This window comes from Podarcis raffonei, chromosome 3, assembly GCF_027172205.1.
Source record: "Podarcis raffonei isolate rPodRaf1 chromosome 3, rPodRaf1.pri, whole genome shotgun sequence".
Lineage (NCBI taxonomy): Eukaryota > Metazoa > Chordata > Lepidosauria > Squamata > Lacertidae > Podarcis > Podarcis raffonei.
In genome coordinates, this window is record NC_070604.1 from 35667759 (window position 1) to 35686490 (window position 18732).

Consider the following 18732-nt stretch of genomic DNA (forward strand, 5'->3'; position numbering starts at 1 on the left):
AGCATGGAGATGGGGAGGATAGCATAAAGCTGTCCTGCACCTAATGCTGCATTTTGGAGGTACAGCAGAAGGTCAGGAACAAGAATCGGGTCATGGGGAAAGGTGGCATAGTCATTGGAAAGCATAGGGTTTTTTGAGGGAGGGGCACCAAAGTCATGGGTTAAACCCCTGGTGAAAATCCATGGTTAAGCTGGGCTCTGATTCAAAAAGTGGTTGAAATACTGTTTTGAAAAGGTCTTTTTCAGGAGCAGAAATCATATCTAGGGGTTGTCGTAAGTTGTGCAGATCTGTTCTGGTACCATAACTTCCCTAGTCCCTCAAAGGTATTGTTGTTTTCGTTGGCATCCGTCAATGTCTCGAGAGGCAAGAAAAAGAAGTTCAAGTAAACACTTCCCACTTCTTTCTAGATACACTGCCCAATCTGACCTTGCATTTATTTACACCATTGCTCTACATATTTACATTGACAGATAATTTGAAGTATTGGGTGAAGTGGGCAGGAAGGGCAAGGTTGGTCTCTCATGCCTGGAACAGTGAAAGACCCCTTTCCTTTCTCATTGGGATCTTGAAGATAAGACAATATCTTTGTTTTATGAATGGGTGTGTGTCATCCACAGGGAGGGACAGTTGCCACTGGTTAACATGTTTGTGTTAATTCCAGAAAGCTTCATAGCCTGCATTATGGAAAAATATTTTGATGTATAATATATACTTCTAGAATGTTTGGATTTAAATTCCAGAATAGATTTCAGTTTGGTTGGCACTCTCGCTTCCTGATTATAACATGGAACTGGGAGCTGATAAACTCATTGAGTGGTTGTTCTGATCCATCCAGACAAAATGATTCAAAAGTCTCTGGATGAGCTCCATTACGCAAGCAGAGCAGGAGTCTGCTTGTTCAGTGGGGCTTCTCTTTCTCCCCCAGTTTGCAGCTTCAGTTTCCCTGCCCCACCTTCTAAAAAATAAATGTGCTCTGGAAGGTTGGAGACCCATCCAGAACAGACTTTGAGGGCATGTGATGGGGCTGGAGGGGGGTGGAGATATTCACAAGTGTATTTCTGTTGCGCCAAGTGGGAAGGGATCAGCCTTCTAGTTTTGATGCTTATAGGTGGAAATGCTACATATGGAACCATGCTTCTTTACACCTTTTGGTCAAGGATTCACCTTTCCTCCACTACTCAAATCTGTAAACACCATTTTTCATGTAGCTCCTAGCAGTAATTTCTGTTTGGGAATATGAGAGGGAGTATGCAATTTGATACAGATGGTGTTCAATAATATTTGATCACCTGAAGTTTCAAACTGTGAAGAAGAAGGCTTTGTGTTGTGGCATTAATATCAGAAAATTATGATTAATGAAGGTCTTGTCACTTGAGATTCGTTTCAGGTATTGAGTTTTGAGTGTTAACCCAAAGTAATTCACTGTAACATAAATGGATGATTTTTATAATATGCATATACAAGGTTAGTAAGGTAATAACTTTGACAGTGCAGTATAAAACATGATTAAAATGACTTTGTCCTCTGGATGCTTCGTGCTGAAGTGCAGCAGAAAAGTGCTTTCATTTTAGTATAATTTCGTTTAATGCCTTTCTATTATTTCTGTGCCATTTATTATTTTTTCCCATTTGTGATACTACAGAGCAGTTAGAAGATGTCTGGCATTGCTTGTGAGTTCAAGGTACTTGCAATATTTTCCTGAAATATTTTTTAACAATTTCAGTCACTGCGCAGTGAAGTGCATAAATATTATTTCTTGCAAGGCCATTGTCTGAGGTATGCTTCTGCCAGTGAATAAGTCAAAACAAAGTCAAAATAGCTTTAGAGGAGAATTGTTGTTTTTACAGAGAAGGCACTCAAGATGGACCGAAATTACACATAAGCATTTGTGGTCATTTCTACCCAGACTTTCCCCTTCTCCTGGATTGCTTCACTGGGAACCAGCTGTGGTTCTGGCCCACATCTGGAAATTATGGGTGCCCCTCACCTCTGATTGAGAGTGCTTTAAGTACAATCTCTGCATATTCATAATTCAGGCTGTTGTGTCTCTGATGCCTTATCGCTTTGTATTGAGCTCCAATAAGGTTTTAGTGTTCTGTCTTTCACATGGTGATGCTGTAAGAACTAAGAATCCAGTAGAAGTGAGAATCAATCACATGCTGGCTGGGAATGTATGGGAATTGTTTGAAGGAAAGTAATGTTTATCTCATTATGGTGTGTTTTGAGTTTCAGGGGTCTGGCCCAGGAACTCAAGTAGACCGAGAATCACTGTGGTGATGTAATCCCACAAGTTTATTCTTCATCGCTGCTGTGAACCGAGAATTCAGGGCTTATATGGATCCCTGTAGTATTTCAGTGCATAGGAATTGAGCTGGAAAATGGAAGGTCTAAGTTTCATTTGATCTCAATTGCTAGTACTAGTATATCAATTTGCATTTACTTCTCCTGGCAGATGACAGCATGCAATTAGCCTTAATGATGCATTAATAAAGCTGATGTATATTTTGCTCTCGGAGGCTTAGTTTGGTCAGAATCAAGTATACGCTTCCAGAGTTAACGCTAAATACTGTACATTACTTCTGGTAAATGAGCCACCATAGCCACTAGAGGGCTGTGAGAATTTGTGTCCTGGACTTTTTGCACTTATCTGTCCATCTACTGTGGGTTAAACCACAGAGCCTAGGACTTGCCTATCAGAAGGTCAGCGGTTCGAATCCCCGCGACGGGATGAGCTCCCGTAGCTCAGTCCCTGCTCCTGCCAACCTAGCAGTTCGAAAGCATGTCAAAGTGCAAGTAAATAAATAGGTACCACTCTGGCGGGAAGGTAAACGGTGTTTCCGTGCGCTGCTCTGGTTCACCAGAAGCGGCTTAGTCATGCTGGCCACATGACCCGGAAGCTGTACGCTAGCTCCCTCGGCCAATAAAGTGAGATAAGCGCTGCAACCCCAGAGTCGGCCACGACTGGACCTAATGGTCAGGGGTCCCTTTACCTTTATCCATCTACTATTTGAAACTGGCATTGGTTGCCAGATGTGATTGCTGCCCCCCTGCCAGCTCTCCTATCCCACTACTAGTAAACTCACAATTTCGTCCCTCTTCAGCATCCTGTACATTTCTTTTCAAGGGACTTCTCTCCTATGGCAACCCATTTAGTTCCCACAAGGCTTGGAGAAGGGATGGATACCTCCGATCCTCCTCCACCAGCTCACTCACCTGCCTGCGTGCAATTCTTTGATGCCAGTGAGTGATTAAATACAAGGCCAGTTTTGTGACCTTGTTGGTGTTGCATATTTCTTTAAGTTTTATCAGAGATACTGATGCATCTCTCACTCTTATTTCAAAACTTACCTGTTAGCAAATATGGGATAAGTAATAGGTCTCCTGGTACTAGATTTTTGCTAAAGTGAAAAGGTGGTTTATTTTAAGATTCACGCACATGCTACCCTTTCCTTCTGGTGCCAACCCACTACCAAGGGAGGCTTACAGCAATTGAAATTGAATACAATACAATACAATATATTGAAATACCTATTTAAATATATTAAAATGCAATGTATTTAAAAAGCAAAGATGGAGATCTGATAAAATGACCTTCACACAAAAAAATCAGCAGTATTTTTTCTCTTGTGCTGCAGCAGTAGAAATGGTGCTTTATGTCTTTTGTAAAACACACATTCAAGTTGCTGAAGCACAGCCTTTTGTGACATCCTAAAGGCTGCAACCATATGTTCTAGATTCTCATTGCCTTGGGCTTCCCATCCCTCGCCCTCCTGGTGGTTAAAGAGCTAATGTAGCAATGATGGGGTGTTTCAGATATTTTGTTGGACTATGGGCACAAGAAACAACTAAGAAGAAGCTGTAACAAATATGTTCCCCAGAACTGTTGTATAAACAAGCCATCTGTTGTGCACAACGTATTCCAATTCCAATGGATTCATTTGAGTTAACCATCTATTTTTAACTGGTAAAAATGTTCACAGATGGCAAGTTGTTAAAAAGGACAAAGTACTTTTGTTTGCTGCATAACTCTGTGGGCTTTTTTTATTGTCTCAGTTATAGCTTCGTACTGGTTCAGTTTCAAAATCTGAACTTAGTGGTAAAGTTTTGACGATTTACTGAAGTGAAACCACTGAAAGAAGGAGTCGGAACTGGAGTTGTGGGGAGGGGGTTGCCATAACGTCGCAGCAATATACATAGGCACTTCATTATTTCTCATTGCAAGGTAAGATAGAAAATTAGAAGGAAAATAAACACTACATGCAGGGATAGTAAAAGTGGTGCCCTTCAGATGTTGCATTGTTGTTAGTGGAACAGACTCCCACAAGAGGGGGTGGACTCTCCTTCCTGGGAGGTTTTTAAGCAGAGGTTGGATGGTCATCTGTCATGGATGCTTTAGCTGGGATTCCTGCATTGCAGGGGGTTGGACTAGATGACCCTTGGGGTCCCTTCCAACTCTTAACTATGATTCTAACACTCAGGCAACATGGCCAATGACAATAGAGTTCAACATTTGGAGGGCAGCACATTTGCTATAAAAGCATGTCTAAAGTGGGGGAGACTTAGTTTGGGGTTATATTGAGATGTGCTTTGACATTCTGAGAAGCAGGAACATGTAATTCCCAAAGGGTAAAATCAAGCAAAAATAGCCCTTAGAGTTCTGGGTGGAAGGTTCTAGATCCCTTTGTACCAATCTTTAGAAGACTTTGTGAACTAGGCAATATTCACACTTAGTATAAATGTGCCACTATGAAAAGAGTGTCTTGTTAGGGAAGAAACACATTTTAGCATTAATTCATACATCTTGAATAATTCATACAACTTGAAAATAAAAAGAGCAGTTCAGTGTTTCAGTTTTCCTATAGTGTTGGTTTGCTTTGGTTTCAAAAGTGGAGATTAATTACCATCCTGAATAGCAAAAGAGGCTCTTGTTAGGTACCACAAACAAAAATCCATCAAATGTTTGTTCAAAATAAACCCGTTGAAATTTATAAACCTAAGATAGCCGTGTTCCTTAATTTCGGTGGGTTTACTCTGAGTAAGACAAAAAACTGTATACAAGCCTGCACCTACCTACCTGGAAGTAAGCTGATTGAACTAAATAGGACTTAAAATAGGTGTATATAGGATTGCGTTGTAAAATTGGCTATTGAATGTCTTCAGGCCCCTCAGCCACACAATACTTTTTGAGCTTGTAGTAAGTAGCCTGCTACTTGTGCCATTCCACAAATTGGTTTTAGGGAAATGTTCTTTTATTCAAGGCTCTGCAGCAATAACTTTGATGAGGTTCTAGAATCTAGAGGCTCATCACAGTTACTGCTGCTGCTACAACTTCCTTTGTCTAACTGTAGTAGCTCTCAGTTTCAAAACTTTTTCTGCCCTTGCCATTATCTCTTCAACTTTTCCAAGATCATGTTCCTTAGGTTAATTTTGCAATTGCTTCTAGCATACAGATATTATTAAAATCCTGACATGAAACTGTCAGTAAAGTACCTTTCAAGTGAGATCAAAGAGAGCAGGTAAATGGCTTTGTGAAATGAAACCAGAATTCTTATATGGGGGGGGGGGGACTATTTTCTTTAGCCAAGTCAATTTTGTTCTAAATCATACTCTGCTTAAAGAATTGATGTTTGTACACTTTTATATCATCCTATTTCCATTCTAATGTCATGTAAATGGAAGTACCTCGGTTATATTTTACACTACATTGGTTCAGTGATTTACTAGTGCATTGTGTATTTGATGTTACTGAATGCAAAAAATAAAATAAAATATTAGAGCCAATATGGGAGGTGTGCAAGTGATTTCTCCTCTCATTTTCAAGGCTTCCCTATTATTGAGAAACAGCCATGTTATTGAAAGAGGCTTTATAGAAGGCTTTGTATGTAATATTGCACGAGTGGATTCTGCTACTTAAAGCTTTACTGCTTGAGAGCTACTTTGTTCTAAAGGTGAACCTGCACCATAGCAATTTTAAAACGTTAAATTAATTTCTGTTTTGCAGCATGCCTCTGTTCCTCCTGCCCCCACTTCCTCCTCTAACCTTAGTTATGCAGAATGACAATGAGAAGCACATTTTCAATTTTGTTAAGTTTCTTTATTACTAGATGCAAACTATTACTGGGAAGAGAAGCTTTACTTGTCTGCCAGAACTCAGTGGCTGATCTGCTGTTGGTTCAGTAACGTAACCTTAGGGATATAAACTGGCTTCTTCATCCCATCATTGAAGATTGTATTATGTGCATATGTGTAGAGTGGCTGTCAACCAAAGTGTACCTTTAATGGTATGCAAAGACCAGGGTTGTGTATCCACAGAGTTTTTGACTCCATTTTGTCTAGCAGTGACTCTTTGCACCGTACTGTGAAAGCTATAAGGAAATTTCATTATAGTTTCAAAAATAGTTTGTCAAGTGGTACATGGAGTTCCTGTTAGGGGCTTTTCTTTAAAAAGGCAGAAAATATCTCTGTGCAGTCCCTTGGACTATTAGTACAGTGATACCTCGGGTTACATACGCTTTAGGTTACATACGCTTCAGGTTACAGACTCCTCTAACCCAGAAATAGTACCTCGGGTTAAGAACTTTGCTTCAGGATGAGAACAGAAATCGTGCTCCGGCGGCGTGGTGGCAGCAGGAGGCCCCATTAGCTAAAGTGGTGCTTCAGGTTAAGAACGGACCTCCGGAACAAATTAAGTACTTAACCCAAGGTACCACTGTAGTTGTTCTTGCCTTGTATTTGCTGGATGCTGATCTGGGAATCCAGGTCTCTGCTGAACAACAAAAACAAGTATTTTTCACTCGGTCTGGGAATTCTTTACTTGAGGTAGTTGCTTGAATTAGACTACAGGCCTGAATATTCCCAATAGGCGAGAAGTCTCTCCTGATTTTGCAATGGAGTGATGTGTCCCATTGGATTTCTCTTACGAGTGCTGCCAAGATACGATCTCTCAAGTCTCCCGGGTGCGGTATAAACATTCCATTTATTCCTTTTGCCTGGACATTTCTCAATATCCATGTTTTCATGTAACAGTGAAGCATGATTTAACGCTGTCAGAATAACCCTGAGTGTTTAACTCTCCTCCTCCCCGTTGCCTGGAGGAAGACTTAGGCAGAGTGGCTTTGTGTCATGTCTAGCCCACATGGAGTCTTCAGATGATGAACCAGGCACCCTATAGGTTGGAGACCTTGAAGCAGGCAGCGTTCCCTGGAACCAGTGCTGAGGATCCCTTGCAGGGGGAGACCTGCTAAAGAACCCTTGGAGCTGTCCGGGCTGAAAAGTTACAACATATAACATGTCTACATACCCAGATTCTTCGCAAAGGTCATGAGTAAGGGGTTGTTGTGAGTTAACAATCTCTGAAAGTCCTTCATTACCAGTAGCTGTGGTTTGAGTATGGTCTAGGAGGCAAACGTATCCTGAACCGCCTGGTTGCTGGAAACAACACAGGTCTCTGGCTCCTTGTTCTCCCTCCTTGCTATGTTGTACAGTGGTACCTCGGGTTACAGACATTTCAGGTTACAGGCGCTTCAGGTTACAGACTCCACTAACCCAGAAATAGTACCTCGGGTTAAGAACTTTGAGAATAGAAATTGCGCGGTGGGAGGCCTCATTAGCTAAAGTGGTACCTGAGGTTAAGAACGGACCTCCAGAACAAATTAAGTTCTTAACCCGATGTACCACTGTACCTTGTCTGAGCTCCCTGTCATACTGTTTGTCTCTGGATCACACTTTAGAGCTAGACTGATTCTCCATGCTTGAACATGGTTTGTTTTGATGGTGCTGCACCTGTAACCCTGCCCTGTTTGGTGAGTGTTTTGCTAAGAGGCTTAAACCTCCTTAGCATTTGGGGCTCTAGCCTCTCAGGAGACTCACTGGAGCATGATACTTGGTTTAAAACAAACTCAAGTGTTCATAGCAAGCCAGCTTATAAAAACGTACCAGAGTTTGTTTTAAATCAGGATCCCTGGTTGGTACAAATGCAACAGTAAATTGAGATTCTGTAAAAGTGAAATTAAACTCTGACTTTCTCCTAAGTTGTGTGGGAGGGGGGAATGTGTGACCCCCCCAATGCTTCTCTCAGGCTCATATAGGCATGCCTATGCAGTGCTAAACCCTGGTTTGGTGTTACATGTGAATGTAGCCATTGTCTCTTGTATTTCCCCCTGTATTTTAATTTGACTATTTCGGAGGTTTCTAGACACTCAAATTAAAAGGACTTTATGGAGTGGCTAGAGAATGTTTTAAATCATATTTTGAAGGCTGCCATCATATGCACCTTTGTGGGACTTCTGAGTAAATAGGCATAGGATTGTGCTGCACAGTTTGCATAGACACGACTGGGTTATGGTAAATTACTTAGTAAAGACTTTGCAAATACCAAAAGTACACATCTGCTATACTGTAATGAGTGACTTAATTTCTTTGCATCAGTGATATAAGATGTTATAAAACCAATAATCTTTTAATGTTCCTCATGACAAATTACTCTAATGTCTATTCTAAATATCTCTTTTCTGGTGTTTAATTTAAAAAGTCCATTCCTTGAAGCAGATTATAAATGAAATTAAGAGGACTGGCAATCCTTGTCTTTTCTGGCCTTTTTAAAAAATATATACAAGAGAAATTGCCTTATTGCATCCTACTGCAAAGAGACAAATTACTTACTGGGTTGTAATAATCATTTCTTGAACTATATCAAGTGAGTTAGCACCTTGGTTAGTCTCATAACTTACGCACAGAGACAGAATTACTTCTGTGATTTCCAAGAATATGTCTAATTTGTAGCTCTAGCATAATTTAAGCTTACCTTTCTATGTGAGGGAACTTTTTAGGTCTAGAAAGTTGAAATAAATGGCTCTTGGCTTTGTTCTTCAGACTGTTTAGCAAGCTCTTTTTATTCAACACTGGTACAGCGGGTTTTCAATCATCAGGAAAAAAATGATTTAAGATCTCTGACATGTTTGGAAGATCTTTTTATTGTCATGCTTATGGAAAATGTGAATATGAAGCTGTACAAAAATTGTGTACCTTTTGTTTGTCTGAGATGGTCCTTCCATCTGGGTCATGGGCCATCTTACATTTTCCTGCATCCACGGAGTTGACGGCTCCTGTCACGCCTCCTTTTTCAGCATCTCCCAAGAACTACATTTTGCTCTCATAACTTCTAAAACACAAGCCTGTTATTCATATACCTCTTACATTATTGAAGCTGCTTCCTTGTTTGTCTTCCATGGCTGACATCCATTGTTGTGTGAGCAGGCTTTGCTTTCTCTCCACTGTAGCTCCCCTGCAAACGTGCTCTTCCAAGTGTCCCTCAGAGCAGATTAGGGCTGTGTGTGGGGCAGTGTTAAAAATTAGCCAGGTGCCAGGCTCATTTTGCACCTTGCTTTTGACTACTTGCAACCAGGTGAAGATGCCTGGTGCCAGGATGGCTCCTGAGATCTCCAGCATATGGAGGTGCATGCCTGAAGAAGATCATTGGATCTGGACTGTTTTCACACACTAAGACCCCATCCTGTAGAATTCCACCAGTTATATTTTATCAGAATGAATTTCTGAAACCAAAATGCTTTTTCTGTGCAGCCTGAGCAGGAGTAGTCAGCATTAAGAAAAAGAGGTCAGAACTCTGGATCAAGTGACTTTCCTTATTTAAGTTGTCAAAGCTCTTAACCTAGCTCAAGATTGTCATTGAACTAGCCAGATGTTTAACTGAGAATCAATCACAGTCAGCCCACCATTTGAAAAATAAGTCTTTATAGCTGCCTATCCCAAAAAATGGCAACTAGACATTCCGTTTTGGCGACTGTAACCCTAATTTAAGACCATTTGGTGCCTAGCTTATATACCTGAGTTTCTACCATTGGTGTAAGGAACTGTGGGGGTGAGGGGGAGAGCCCATTCTCTTAAAGGTGTTCATTCCATTAGCAGACATTGCTGGATTTAATTCTGTATCGTTACATCTCCTGTAAGGAAACTTACTTACTAGTTTCTTGTTATTTGTATTCTACTTTTCTACATAAAAATGCAAAGCAGCATAGAGTAAAAACAGGAGTGCAAATACAAAAAAGTAAGAAAACGAATAAAACCAAAGCAGCAGTAAAGCAACATAATAATAATAATAATAATAATAATAATAATAATAAGAAGAAGAAGAAGAAGAAGAAGAAGAAGTTAGGAGAGAGAACATGAATCAAACACAGGCCTGAGAAGAAAAGTCTTCACAGTGTGTCTAAAACTTGGAAGGGAAGGAGCCTATCAGGCCTTCCCCATGAGGGCATTCCATAACTACCGCCAAAAAAGTGCTTTATTTGGTACATATCAGCTGTATCTCTGGTGGAAACTTATCAGTGGAAAAGAACAGTAGATATTGGGGGGGGGAGCGATAAAGACAAAGAGGAGGAGAAAAAGAAGATGCATCCTTGGGTCGTTTTTCATCCAACTGTAGGATTTGGAAAGTGTATCACATTGTGAGGTAGTGGATCTGGTGAGAGGATAATGCTGTGAAACCCCTAGACCTTTAAAATAAGTTCAGTTTTATCCTTCTTAAACAATAACTCAAGAGCCAATAGGTACTTTGGGTGACACATTTACTCTGTCAATGTCACCAAAGTTAGAAAAAGTTTAGAGTATCAACAAAGGATCTAGGGCCATATTGGGTTAGCTAATGAACAGGTGTTCTGAAGTATAAGAGTGTAATATCTGTGTCTTATTACTTATAGTCTTCTTTATTAGTAATCTGGTCAACGTGCATTTTGGTACTTCTATTCTTTTTTTACGTTGCTACCACTAAGCAAAGGAATGCTACTGATTGAATGTATTGTAAACCAGGCATGCAATTGGTATCTTTTATCTGATGTTTAATGGAAAGAAAATGTTAATTTAGGGTAATGAAATAGGCCTCCAAGTATGGTGGGTGAATAGACCATTAGGTTAATTAAAACGAGGATATGTATCACTGCTGTAGTGGAACTATCATTTTGAAGGAGACAGTTTCATTTAGTGCTTGAATAGTGAAATTCAGAATGTCTCTCTCCCAAACTGGATTTACGACACATAAGACCAAGATAAATGGCAAGGGCAATTCAGACTTCTGTTCATTTACTTTTACCTGCCTACCATCACTTGTCAGTCTTGACTGCTTGTCACATAAAGGTGAAGATTTATTCAGCCTTATTTAAATCAATTAAATGGAAATTGTGTTGCTTCACTGTCCATCACGCAAGTGGTGCGTTTAGTACAAAAAGCGCTAAAAAGTTGTGACAAACTGCACTCAGAAAAGCTTTCAAACATGCTTTAATGAGTACAGTCACCATCTATGGATTTCAATTCTTGTTTAGTTTTTAAATATCACAACATTTTTAAAGGGCTTCTGGAAGAGGAAGGAGTTGTGTTGCTACATTGTTTATACTTGTTTGGAAATCACTTAGGATTGCTGCAACTGAAGAAGAAAAATCGGTGGTGTAGATAACAATTGAGGGGAAAAGATGACATTATAATAGGAAGAGTCGCAGAAGCAAATTGGTTTTCTTTAATATAATGGTACCTTGGTACTCAAACGGCTTGGCTCCCGAACAAATCGGCTCCAGAATGCTGCAAACCCAGAAGTAAGTGTTGCGGTTTGCAAACGTTTTTCCACAAGCCGAATGTCTGACACAGCTTCCACGGCTTCCGATTGAGTGCAGGAAGCTCCTGCAGCCAATCGGAAGCTGGGCCTTGGGTTTTCGAACCATTTTGGGTGTCGAGCAGACTCCCAGAACAGATTAAATTCAAGAACCAAGGTGGTTAGAGGGCCATTCTGGACCATCAATAAGCCTTCAGGTGGCAAAGGACTTCAGGTGACTGCAGCACCTACACAACTGTGTAACATTTTTTTCCAGCTGTTGTAGCCACTAAGAAGGGATGCGGGTGGCGCTATGGGTTAAACCACAGCCTAGGACTTGCTGATCAGAAGGTCGGCAGTTCGAATCCCCGCAACGGGTGAGCTCCTGTTGCTTGGTCCCTGCTCCTGCCAACCTAGCAGTTCAAAAGCACGTCAAAGTGCAAGTAGATAAATAGGTACTGCTCCAGCGGGAAGGTAAACAGCGTTTCCGTGCGCTGCTCTGGTTCGCCAGAAGCGGCTTAGTCATGCTGGCCACATGACCCAGAAACTGTACGCCAGCTCCCTCGGCCAATAAAGCAAGATGAGCGCCCCAACCCCAGAGTCGGCCACTACTGGACCTAACGGTCAGGGGTGCCTTTACCTTTACCTAGCCACTAAGAGAGCTTTGTTTAGCCTTCCCTCTCTGCTATCGCCAACCCAGTCACCCTATTCAGCTGGGTTTTCAGTAGCAGCTGTGTCCTAGTGCAGAGTAAGATGTAGCAGAAAACCCCTTACATGAGTGAAATGTGCTTCCACTCAAGCAAAGAGAGGCCCACCCAGCTTCCACCAGTTCAGCCTGTCGTCTTGCCTGCTTCTCCATATTCTACACTGTTGCATACGGCCTGAAATATTTAGGAGTGACCGTGGGGGGTGGGGGAACTAAGGGCTGCAACAGGAAGTGAACTGTGCCCACTGCTCTTTCAGTTCCTCCCACTGGAGCTGAGAATTTTTAAACCGCTAAGGTTGTATATAATAGGACACCATTGTTTAAATTCTGGAAGACCTTGAGCTATAATGTTGTCATAATATGGCACCAAGGCCCAAAGGGTTGTGCTGTATCTTCTAGCCATGCCAGTCAGTGAAAGACTGGTTGAGATGCACATTTTAAGGTAACTTGTGCTTCCCACTCCTCACTTTAGGAATATGACAGTCATATAAAGATCTGGTAAGAGGGGAATGTTCCTGCACATTTCTCTTTAGGTTAAAATAGTTTAAAGAATCAACGCTTTAAAGAACTCTCCTGACTAAAAACTACCAGATTGAAATGTTAAATTGCGAAGTAAATCAAGGGCACATGCAAGCATGCACATGGAGTGATGATGTGGGTTAGAGAGCTCCCTGAGAGAAAGAGTGTCGTAAACAAGCCCCCCCTCCCCCCCCCAAAAAGCCCTTGGGGACTGCAGGCCAATGTTGAAGATTTCCTGATCGGCAAGGAGGTAAAGTAGAGGCTTGTAAGTTGAATTAAAAGAAGGTCTAGATTCTGAAAATTTACCTGGCAGGCTGAACACAACGTGGGTCAACTCAACACAGGACTCCCACTTAGTTCAGTGTGACCTGAAAATGTGTGTGAGATTATGACCCGACGGAAAACTGAAATAGCTTCTTTTATTGATTTACTTCATGAATCATCATGGAACAGTGAAGTGGAATGTTTTACATCCAAACTTAAACGCTTTAGCGTTTGGATTAACAGTTGATGCAGTCAGGCTTAATATCAAATGTGCAACCTAAACCTACCCATGTTTACTTGGAAATAAGACCTACTCTGCATGGGGGTTGCATCCTAAATCAAAGTATTCTTGACTTATAACCTGCTTAGTGTATCACACTGCCCATTTAAGGGCATACAGATTACTCCTTTCTAATTCTAGCACCTTTCCCTTCTCTGGCATCTCCCAACAACCACCCTTCACTTTTTCATCTAAGACACCATGGCCAGCTGACCTAGCAATGGGGAGAAACCTTCACTATCAGATACGCTGCAGTTGTGCTCTCCACTTGGGAATCCACCGGAACATTTTGTTGCATGCCCTATTTGTCTCTCTCATGTTAAGCTATGAGATGATTCTCTTGCGGAGAGCATTTTCCATCTAATGATAGTAACCTACTAGAAATGGCCGAACACCCTGGTGCTCAATGTATGAAGTACTGTACAAGTAGGTTGTGTTGAAACAAATGAGACATGGGATTTGCAAAAGATATCAAGTGATTAATTTTCCCAACGTAATGAGGGAGATCAAAGAAGGGGCACATGTAAAGGTAAAGGGACCCCTGAACATTAGGTCCAGTCATGACCGACTCTGGGATTGCGGCGCTCATCTCGCTTTACTGGTCGAGGGAGCCGGCGTACAGCTTCCGGGTCATGTGGCCAGCATGCCTAAGCCTCTTCTGGCGAACCAGAGCAGCGCACGGAAACACAGTTTACCTTCCTGCTGGAGGGGTACCTATTTATCTACTTTGACGTGCTTTCGAACTGCTAGGTTGGCAGGAGCAGGGACCGAGCAACGGGAGCTCACCCCGTCGCAGGGATTCGAACTGCCGACCTTCTGATCAGCAAGTCCTAGGTTCTGTGGTTTAACCCACAGCGCCACCCGCGTCCCCAAGGGGCACATGTAGGCAGGATCAAACAATATGTGCAGACAGAGCTTTGCTTTCTAAACAGTGCCATGAAGCAGTGTGGCAAAAAGCAGCAAGCAAAGCTACTGTTATATGCTCATTCCTATTTGTAAGAATGTTTCTTCTTTGGCACATGGCCTCTCCTCTCTTAAACTGTTGAAGCTTTGTGGTGTGTAGGGTGGGATGGGGGAGCTCAAGGTCCTTTCTGTGGGTTTCCTTGGTTGACCTCTTTGTGTACAGTTGTACCTCGGGTTAAGTATTTAATTTGTTCCGGAGGTCCGTTCTTAACCTGAAACTGTTCTTAACCTGAAGCACCACTTTAGCTAATGGGGCCTCCTGCTGCTGCTGTGCCGCCGGAGCACGATTTCTGTTCTCATCCTGAAGCAAAGTTCTTAACCCGAGGTAATATTTCTGGGTTAGCGGAGTCTGTAACCTGAAGCGTATGTAACCCGAGGTACCACTGTATTGCTCTTTATTACTTGCTTTGATTTTTTTTCTATTGAAAAGGGCAGGCTCCAAATACAAGAAATCTATCACAAACTTTTCTTGCAAACCCCCCACCCCCCAGGGATAGAAATCCATGGAAATACTCAGTGGTAATCAACCACCTGATATATTTTAACGTGAAGAAATGGGGTGGGGGAGCTAATTCTTCACATGAAATTAGTGCTTTTGATAGGTGCTTTTTTTAAGTGTCTCTGGATGTCCATAGTGCTAAAATATAATAACTACATCTTTGCTAAGATTGCATACTTTGAGTATTTCTTCAGAATTGCAATGTGTTAAAGGTTAAAACCAAACTTTTTTCAAAATTGATCAGCATTGAAATGTCAGCTGTCTAGTTGTGGCAACATACCAGCATGCAAACACTAGTCTAATATTGATTTCCCTGGCTGCATAACATTTGCATTGTGACATTTTGCTGCAACATTAGCGAAGTGGTTGTTTCTTGATCAATCGCTTTCGGTAGTACACACCATACAGCTGTACTCAACGTGACCTATTTGGAATTACATATTAACAACCCAGCAAAAGTATGGGTATGTGTGCATATAAATGTAAGCCCGGAGCAGGAATTGTGCTGTGTTAAAAGAGATGCTGTTTGCAAGCATAGTTCTTACATTATATAAAACTGCTGTTATGTTAACTACCAAATACAGTACCTAGGCAAAGCATTATTGACAGTGCAATCCTATACATTGAATGAAATCCTGTTTATTGCATTCAGGATATATATAATATTGTTATACCGTTATATTGTTTTGTCTGATGATACATTATGTATTTTTGTGTTTTTATACTGTAAACTGCCCTATGACCCTCTGATGAAGGGCAGTATATAAATTTAATTAATTAATAAATAAAATAAAATTGTGTGTATTGTGTGAGCTGTATTAGAGATTCAGTATATTGGTCCTTTTTAATTGAATTTTTTTGCCTCTCCTACCCCTGATCTAACATATTGTGTAAAACAAGACTTACCAGTAACTTGCCCATTAGACTTTCTGATATGAGGAATAAGTAGACATTACACACACAAACACACACACACTCACACACACACACCATTGTTCCTCCCAGGAGTTCAGACAGGTGTATTTGATTGTTTTCCTTCCCACTGTTTAATCCTTGCAACAATCCTGCAGTTTACATGAGACTTGAGATAATGACTGGCCAGTGTCTCTCAATAAGAGTCCTGGTTGAATCTGTATCTCCCCAGTTTAAGGTCCAAACTAGCCTAGCAGCAGCCTTTGACCTCAAACATGGATCTGTTCCAATTATAGAGGTGTTCACATGTTACATTCAACAAGATGCTGCTGTTTGGTGATGATAAGGTGAAACTCTGTGACCCTTATAATTCAGACGAGTATTCTCTTGGTATGAACAATGCAAAATTGTGGAATGTTGTTACAACATACTACATTTTTGCTTCTCTTTGGAACAAAATCCATAATAAAGCATAGAATTGTCAATCGTAAAAGATGGTGACCGCTGCTTTAAGCTTGTGCGTTGCTTGTCTGGTTATTAATCAAACCAGACTTTTTGGTGCTATCACTGCACCAAAAAGCATGAAATACTTACATTGAAAGCCAATCAATCAAATGCATGTCCCAGATCTATCTTTAGAGCAGCGATGAGTTGGAAGGAGCTCCTAATAGATATGCAATTATGTGCCAATATCTAAGCATGAGTACCTGTGTTATTTTCTTACAAAAGGGTATTGCATGGAAATAAAGATGTGATTGTTAAAAACAATATACATTTTCTTCATCTTTTCAGTAGCACACAGATTTAACCGTATAATTTATGGTTTTGCTGATTATAATCTCTATTTTGGAATCTTATCTATTATAGAACCCTAAAAGTCATGGAACTGCAAAGGACCTCAAAGATTGTCTAGTCCAGCCCTCTGCTAATGCAGGAAATGGACTACTATAGCATCCCTGACAGCCGTCAAGCTAGTTTTGGATCAAGTTTAAAGTAGCTGCCTAGGCATTTTTCACAGCTGTAGAAATCCCTCTTTCCCTCCCAGTTCTCTGAACATATGGGATGACCAAAACATAGACGTAGGATGCATGCTTTGCATGCATAACGTAAGGTCCTCAGTCCAGTACCTGGCATTTCTGTTTAAAAGATCTTTGGGCAGCAGACTGGGAAAGAAAGCTCTTCTTCATACCTTAGGGAGCTGCTGACAGTCGGACTAGACAGTCCAGAGCTGGATGTACAAATTATTTGACTCCCTAGAAGGCAGCTTCATGTTTCTGTATGTGGTGCAAACGTCCTGTGTTGCTTCCCTGCTCTCATACTGAATCATCATACTTGTCTAGGGAGCAATATCCAGAGATGGGCTTAGCGTATGATCTGGAGAATGAAACAGTATGAATGGGAGGCGGTTGTTAGCTTTTCCAAACACAGTGAAGTAGAATTCCCTGCTCCGTCCTTTCCTGCTTGTTATGGCTAACAACAACAATAATTTGCACAACGAACTGCAAGATGGGTGAATAACTGAGATTAGTGTAATAATGCTTAACCCTTAGAATGTTCAACATTCATGGAGAGCCTCTGTTAAAGGGTTTATGTTCTCGGAGTCCCTTTTCCATTCCTCTCCTCCAATCTGATGTAGGCTTGAGGCAGCCATGAGGGTTTCCCACTGTTAGGCAGGCAGAGATGGATGCTGAGAAGGTATGTGTGTGAGACACCATGAAGACTGAATGAGAAGCAGCCAGTGGGCAAAGGGGGTATAAGTTACTCACTGACATTGCTAGGCATGATTTTGAGTATTATTACATACCAAAGGATGTAATTTTGATGTGTGATTTTAGCAAGCAAAAGTATTTTAGAATAACTAACATTTTTTCTTTCTTTTTTAATGTAACTTGTTTTTACTGGTATTCTTAATTAATACTTTAGGCTGTCTGTTGTAAGTAGCTGGGAGTTCTTTTGTTTTAGTAAGTGGCATATAAATTTTGTTAGATATATTACCTTGTAATCATTGTAGTAGCCCTTTAAGGTAGGTTGATACTGTTAGGTCCGTATTGCAGGTGGTCCAGCAAGACTTGAGTCTGAAAATGGCTCGTCTAAAGCCATTTGTTGATTTTAGTGGCAGAAACAAAATTAAAAAATTCCCTCCAGTAGCACCTTAGAGACCAACTAAGTTTGTTATTGGTATGAGCTTTCATGTGCATGCACACTTCTTCAGATACCATGCACACAAAAGCTCATACCAATAACAAACTTAGTTGGTCTCTAAGGTGCTACTGGAAGGATTTTTTTTATATTTTGTTTCAACTACGGCAGACCAACACAGCTACCTATCTGTATTTAGTGGCAGAAGTTAGGTTTGAACTGGGCACTTCCTCGATCCGTGGCTAAACCTTAGCTAATATGCTTCAGCAGCACAGAAGGAAAAAAAGATGTTCATCTAAGAGAACAACCGTAATTGATGGAAAGGAATCTGTTTTGTAAGACTTAACTATACGGAGAGCTCGTTGTAGTGGAGCCTTCTGTGGAAACAGTTACTGAAACATTGATTTCCTCCGCTCTTCATCAGGAGTGGATTTGGCAGAGGAGTGGATTAATGCTACTTCCCATCAACAGAACTTAAGTAGTTTAAATGCAATGGTTAATGGGTCTGGAGAAGAACTTGTTGAAATAACGACATTGCGTTGATCTAATAATAGATTGAATCGATAGGTTTAAAGCTTATGTGGAAGGCTGGTAAAATTATAAGCTTGATAGGAAGAGGGAGAAAGATGATAAACAAATGGACATCTTTGAAAGAGATGAAAGAAGAGTTGTTGATTTCTGTTTCTGGAGATTTGACTCAACAAGAGAGAGTGATTGTGTGAGAGACAACAAACGTTCCAGTGGTTTTTTTTGAAGAATAAGTTTTTGGGTGAATAAGTTAATTTTATTTGCATTATTAGTAACTGTAGTTTGTACTTTTTTAAAAAAAGAGAGAGCAGCATTTCATTGGCTCT

The 18732-nt window shown here is 40.9% G+C and overlaps 1 protein-coding gene across 5 annotated transcripts in view; it reads left to right on the plus strand.

Annotated features, from left to right (window-relative positions):
• PRIM2 (DNA primase subunit 2) overlaps positions 1-18732 on the plus strand; it is a 65582-nt gene that overhangs the window by 22596 nt on the left and 24254 nt on the right. The window lies entirely within an intron of this gene.